This window comes from Pezoporus flaviventris, unplaced genomic scaffold, assembly GCF_033815535.1.
Source record: "Pezoporus flaviventris isolate CSIRO_AGI_PZ_B2104156 unplaced genomic scaffold, CSIRO_AGI_Pfla_v1 ptg000035l, whole genome shotgun sequence".
Classification (NCBI taxonomy): Eukaryota; Metazoa; Chordata; class Aves; order Psittaciformes; family Psittacidae; genus Pezoporus; species Pezoporus flaviventris.
The window spans coordinates 10,682,456-10,689,350 of NW_026892583.1; the positions used below are offsets into that span (position 1 = coordinate 10,682,456).

General features: G+C 52.5%; 1 protein-coding gene across 1 annotated transcript in view; it reads right to left on the bottom strand.

Moving 5' to 3' along the window:
* TXNDC16 (thioredoxin domain containing 16) overlaps positions 1 to 6,895 on the bottom strand; it is a 328,598-nt gene that overhangs the window by 150,842 nt on the left and 170,861 nt on the right. The window lies entirely within an intron of this gene.

The following is a 6,895-nucleotide window of genomic DNA, read 5'->3' on the forward strand; positions in this document are numbered from 1 at the left end:
GCACAGCTGCCGCTTCCCGGGGAAATGGCGCGTCTAGGGAATGTTTCCACTGAAAATCGCCCTTAAAACCAAAACAAAACGGTGTGTTTCCCTGCTGCAGAACAAGGGAGCGGCGGCGGCGGGTGCTGGAAGCGCTGCTCTGATCTCAGGCACCCTCCGCCTTCGCACCGGGTGATGGTTGGGCGGCAGCATCACTCTTACAAATTTGGCAGATGGTAATGAAAGGAGAGAGGCTGCCAACCTCCAGCCATGCCCCTCGCCTCTGCCAGGCTGGTAACCCCCACCTTGCACCCCAAAGCAGCCCTTTGTGCTGGAGGGGTACCCAAAGCTGGGGGCTTAGAGAACCTGGGAGAGCTCGGCTGGAGGTGGCAGGGATCTCAGGATGCTGGCACAAGCTGTCTGCATTGGCAGGGGAGATGGCAGCTGTAGGGAAATGCCGAGTTCACTGGATATTATTTACATTTGTGCATACATATAGGTGTATATACATGTCTAGCACACACACTCCCTGCAAAAGGAGCAACCCAACATACTGCCTTGGCAAATACACTGAAATAATGACCCACAGTCTTGCAACCCCTCAAATGCATTTGCTCACTTGTCATAGGTTTAGGTTTACAAGGATGCTCTCAAGCCTCCAGTATTAACTCACAGCTAAGTAAATAAAAAGATTAATGAAGTGCTTGCTGCAATAACAACAGATATTTGCAATTGGTGCCTAAAGGTTTCAAGCCTTTCCTGGGTGCGGGACAGACATGGTGCCCCCCTTCAACCACCCCTACGAGTGCCAGAGCAGTTGGTGGTGACACCTCTCTGGTGGGATGTTCTGGGGAACTGGTGTGGGGTGCAATTCAGCCAAATCCCACGGCTGTTTCTGAGCTCGTTCCTGGCACTGGTTCACCATGCAGGCACAATAATGGGATGGTTTTGGCCCTAGGGGATGATGGAGCAGAGGGGGATCTCCTTGGGGTGCAGGTGCAGGTGGGATAGAGCAAGAGAAGCAGGAAGGAGAGACACAGGGTTGAAAGGGAAGAAGAAAAGGAGCTGGCTGCAGGGAAGACATGGGGGGATGTGAGGACCCCAGCAGCATGGCTGGGGAGCTTGGCTGCAGCAGGCTGGGTCCTGTGTGCCATTCATTAAATACAAAAGGATTAACAAGCTATTTGTGGAGCCCATTAGACAAATATTAGCCTACACAGTCCATTTCTTCAAAATAAAAATAAATGATTAGGCATTTAAAAGATGCTGTGGCTGCTTAAGAAGCAGAGCAATTGCAGAAATCCTGCCCTATAGCACCAACATCTTTGGAACCCTTTGTTACAAGGCACCTGGTACAGACCAGTCCCAGCACCCCAGCACCTCGTAGCTGATGGTGCTCACAGGGTGGTTTTAGGCTGTGACAGCCATTGTGTCAGTGGCCCTGGTGGGGAATGGTTACCAGCCCTGGCTCTAGCAGCCACTGCCTCAAAGGGGGCTTTCGGCCCTCTCCCTAATGCAGAGCCCTGCCAAGGCTGTTTGCACCAGCCCTGTAACCCCATGGGTGTAAGAGCAGGGTTAGGTGGATGTCCCTGGCTGCCCTGGAGTCCTTGAGCATGGTGGGAGGAGGGATGCTTGGGATGAGCCCATCACACTAGCAGCATGCAAGGGGGCTTTGCTTTGCCCCTGTCTAATGCCCACCAGCACTGCACGGGCTCCCAGCCCCTCTCCCCTTTGGCATCCATCTGTTCCTCCGCCTAGCAGAGCACTGACCTTGGCTGGGGCTGCTGGGAAGCCCCAGCAGCACAAACAGCACTTCACAGTGGCAGTAAATCATTGATAGATAGGTGATGGATAACACTGAGCCATGGCCAAGCTCCTCACTGCCTTGGACTCCCCAGGGTGCTTTCTCCCTAGGGCTGGTGGAGCGCATGGGTGGCCTGGGCTGGCTTTTCCTTGTTGCATTCCTGTGTATTTATAAAGCATGAGGCTAGAGTCCCCTTTCCCTGGGCAAAGATGTGCCTGCTTGCACCCCCCAGCTGCCTACCCCCCATGGGAATACAAACAGCATCATCCCCTTGCAAAGCATGACTGAAACACCTCGCAACACAGCTGCAGGTTGTTTTAAACCATGGTGCACAAAGAAAAGCATCTTCCCAGTGTGCTGGGGAAGCCCCAGGGCATGGCTCTGGGGATGGAGGTGATGCTGAGCCCTTGCTGCTGCATGCAATGAGGCCTTTCATGTCCTCCTGCACTGGAGCTGTGGTTTAAATGTATTTATGGTGAGAACCTAATCTAACTGTTTTAGGGCACAAGGGTGCAACTGGAGTCACCCCAGCAGAGGAAGCACATTGGAGGATCTCCAGTTCCCCCAGTGTGAATGGGAGGCTGGTCCATGACCCCTAGTACACAATTCATTCCTTATGTTGTCGCAGTTTGCACAGGGACAGAGCAAATCCACGCCTGCTTCACACTGGCCCCTTATCCCAGCTTTATCCCAGAGCAGTGCTTCCCCCTTTCCTCTGCTCCTGGATCAGTTTTGCAACACAACATGTGGCTTCCAAACTCCATTCCCAGAGTTCGCCCTGTGGGGAGGTTAGCTGGGTTCTGTAGCCTTGTAATCAAAACCCGCTGGCCAGGGGCTGCGATGGAAAGCACGTGAGTGCCAGCGGGTGCAGAGCGAGGAGCTGCATCTCTGAGCTGCTGGGGTGGGATGCGCCTCCTGCACCCCCTGCCTGTGCAGCACCCACTGCACCCCGGGGTGCAGTGGTGGGTGCCATGGGCCTCTGCAGGCTTTCACCACCCAAACCGCACGAATTGCAATTATTTTTCAGCAGATAAATTCAGAGAGCACTTTTCCTCCCATCCCAGCACAGAGGTGTGGATCCTCTGATGTCTCGTAGCGTTGGGGCTGCTAGTGACCCCCCTGGGGATGCCCTTGATGGGATTTCTCTCTTGTTTTGGGGAGATGGGAGTACTTCTGCCCCTGAGACATCTGCCCCACTGTCAGATGTGACTGAAGTGAGCTGGGTGGCTCTGCAGCTCACAGAGGGAAGCCGGCGAGCACACAGACAGGCTAAAAATACTTCCCTGCTCCTGTGATCTTTCCTGCCCGTCTGCCCCTCCCCGCCGGCCGCTGCCTTTCCTGCTTTATAACACATTTCCATGGGCTTTTCAGCAGCTCCGGCAGACTAAGAGCAAACCTGGGACTAACCCCCTGGCCCAGAGCCCCAGAAAAGGGAACAAGATGGCATAGGCTTTTCTACTGGGGCTGTAGAGATGCCAAGTGCAGGCTGTGTTTTGCTGTGCAATGGGCTGCAGTCGGGGGCTGCAGCAAAACCAGTCCCTGCCCATCTCGCCCCAGGTTTATCAGTAACTTGGTGATAAAACCCAGCTTGGGGCACCGGGTCAGGCGAGGAGCTGTGGGTTCGGCAGGGAAGGCGATCCCGCCTTTTCATCCAGCCATCCCGAGGAATCTCACAGGCTCTGATCGCATCCGGCTGCTGCGACTTGATCTTAAAGAGGATCCTGGGTTATGGGCAGCTGTAAATACCGGTGGGTAGATTAGCAGAATATACTGCATCAGCACTACCAGCCAAGTGGCAAGCAGGGGGGCATACCTCCCTGATGGGACTCACTCTTAGAGTTTCTTGATGTTTCCAATACTTATGTACTCAGCCTGGATTTTCTCTCTTTCCAGCTCCATTTAACTTAGATCCCATGAAACCCCTTTTTATTTTCATCCTTGCTGACTTCCCAGGCACGGAGAGAGGACAGCAGTGTAAATAGGAAAATTTGGAGTTCCAGTTAAATGTACTAATACCTCCCCCCAGCCAAAACCTGACAGCAGCATCCTCTCTGTGAGCATCTCTGGAGTCCCCGGGAGCTGGGGGTGGTTCTGCATTGCTGGCATTCCTGCTCCAGTTCCAATGGCTGTGTGCCACTGCCAGCCACCCAGTACGCTCAATGGGACATCCTGCTCTTGGCCACCACCCAGGTACTGAGCTGGGGTTCCCAGGCCATCTCCCCGGAAACTCCCCCTTTCCCTGGGGGCAGCTGGGGATGCTTAGCACCATCCAGGTCTGGCTCCTGCACACTGGGTACCAGCTTTCCCAGCTCACTGGCTGTTCAGCTGTGATGGGGTGGGATAGAGAGAGTTGGGGGTGTCAGAAGGTCTCTGCCCAGTGGGGTACACCCAGGCAAGCAGCAGTGGGGCAGCACTGGGGAAAAAACCCTGAGGAAGGCTCCTGATATGTGCCCAGGCATTTAATCATAAACCCAATTAAAGCAGAGGCTTGATTATTTCTCTGTGAAGTGGGTATTTCTGGGGAAAAATCCAATGGCATTATCCAGAAAATGCCGAAGGAAGCACCCTCCCCGCAGCACACAGCTTGGGTCCCTCCATCCTGGGTGTTCCCATGCCAGGGTTGGTGCATGTGCCTCAGCCTGGATGGAGACGGAGAGAGATCTTCCTTGGAAATCCCCTGTGAAATGCCAGAAATGGAGCAAGGTCCAGCTCCTCGCTGGAGTTTATAGCAACATGCCGGCTGCTGTGGCTCTACGATGGGCTTTCCTTATTTATTTTCTTCCCTTTAAGGGCTCAGAAACCATCCACAGCCCAAGCACAGCCCATTCACAGTAGCTGGGATTTGTTCTCCTATCTAGTCCAGGGGAGAACTTCTAAATCTCAGCTGCAGCCGGGGCCTGGCATGGTCAAATAGCAGTGATACCCCTGTCCCCAAATGCACCCCACAGGGCACACTGGCTGCCCCACCAAAACCCAGTCATCGCGTGCTGAGGTTCCTATGCTGCTGGTCCAGTTTGTATTTTCCTAAAAATCACCCCAGTGGATGCCGAGCAATGCAGCAGAACTCCATGGTCAGTACAGCAACTGGGGGCTGGAAACAGTCCCTGTAGAAGCATCAGCCCTTGAGAAAGGGAGCAGGGTGCTGAGACACAACCGGATGTAGCTGTTACTCTGTTGCTTTGTTTATAATTTTTATCCCATTAGCAAAATCATAGGGAAACTATGGATGAGGTAAGACAGCTGACACGTTTGTGCGACCATCCCTGCCAATAACAATGCTGTTACTGAAATGCTGGAATGGAGGATACTCGGCTGGTGATAACGCAGGATCACAGTGAACAGCTGCTATTTCCTGTCCTCTTAATAGAAATACATCTAGTGCAAGAAAAATCTGTGTATTTTATATGAATGGTATTTTCAGTCATAACCACAACACCTTCTTTTTTGATGTTAATTTTTTGAGATATGCCTAGCAATGCAATTAGCTCAGTTAAACCTTGTCCAAAAGAAGATGAAGAAGAAAAAGAGTTCCATTTATTACATTTTCCATCTGCGTTTCTGTTTCTTGGGACTTTGAGCAAGATTAATTCCAGAATTGTTAAAGAGAAATGTCACTGGAGTCTTTGGGCTTTTCCTTTCACAAAGAGGAGAGGCAGACCGGACACTGGCTAATGTCCATCTTTCCGAGCTCTCCCCACATCAGAGCCTGGGGCAACTCATGCCGAGCATATTTTTCCTGAAGACTCTCCTCTGGCCATAAGAGCATCTCCTATCGATATGAGACACAGCATTTCTCTTCGGCTATATAACAGCATTAGCATACATGCCATCCACGCACATGTTTATATATTGCCTTGCTGGTATTCAAGAGCTCTTCCTGCTGCTTTATTTAGCCTCTGCGGCAAGGCTGTGTTACTGTATCGCTGTATTAGACGAGGCTGGGGGGTGCAAGCAATGGGGCAGGGGCCATGCAGAACACGCTCAGCGGGGCTGACTCCTCCTCAGCAACACACAAAGTGATGGGGCCATGTCCTGCTTGTGCTCTCCTCAACCTCTAAAGTGCTTTATGAATTGGACTAAATGAACCAAACGGCAACTCTGCCATGCACCTGACCCCTACCCAGATATCCCCCACTACATTATCTGCAGAAGTGGTGTGTCCAGAGTAATTTTATGGGGACAAATTAGACTTTTCTGGCTGGGTGGTGGTCTTTGCTCAGCCCATGTCCTCAGCTGCGGTGGCGTTGAACGTGAGTGGCTTCAAAGCTGAGGACACAGCACAACACAAGTAGAGTGAGCTGCTGGGTGGGAATGCTCTCTGACTTTCACATGGCATGGGTAAGAGCACAAGAGTGAGCCCAGACGAGAGTTTTCCAGCCCTGGCTCTGCCGAAAGCCAGGCTGTTATTTTCCATGAGGAGAGCAGCGTGTTGGATTCCCACTGCCGGTACCGCGCACTCGCATAATGTAATTACCCAGCACGATCTGTTGAGCTGCAAACAGATTTCAGAAATAAGTGTCAGGGTATTCGCAGCAGAGCTGCTCTTTATTTAGGTCTGGGAACAAGCGGCTGTTCTCTCCTGGAGCCTTGTAGAGACTGCGGGGGCAGAGGCGGCCTCGTAGGTCATCCTCAAAAATGCCTATAGACGCTTAAAAGTGAGGAATAAATAACTACTCCAAAAACAATCTCACCAGATGGCACTTCTGAAGAAGGAGCGGCTCAGAGATGCTTTGCTGCTAATTCACGGCGGTGCTGGTGCTGCTATTCCTGTCCTGGGTCACCTATGGAGAGACCTGTGCGCGTGCTAGCTCTGTTACATGTGTCGAGTGAGCACTGGCCCTCACACAAGTGTGCCCAACTCACTTTTAACCCAACTGCCAGACCGTTAGCAGAAGCCTTAATGGGAATAGGCTTTGGCCTTAATTCTGCTCCTGCCTCCACTCAACTCCAAAGTACTAGCTTAATATGCCAGCGGCACAGCCAGGGATCGGGATACTGGGCTGGGTGCAGAGGGTGCTTGGGCCCCCCTCTCCAAGAGATGCTCGGGTCCTCAGTGGGGACATGTGAGTCCTTTTCTAGGAGATACCCAGGTTGCCCCAGGAGGATGCTCAG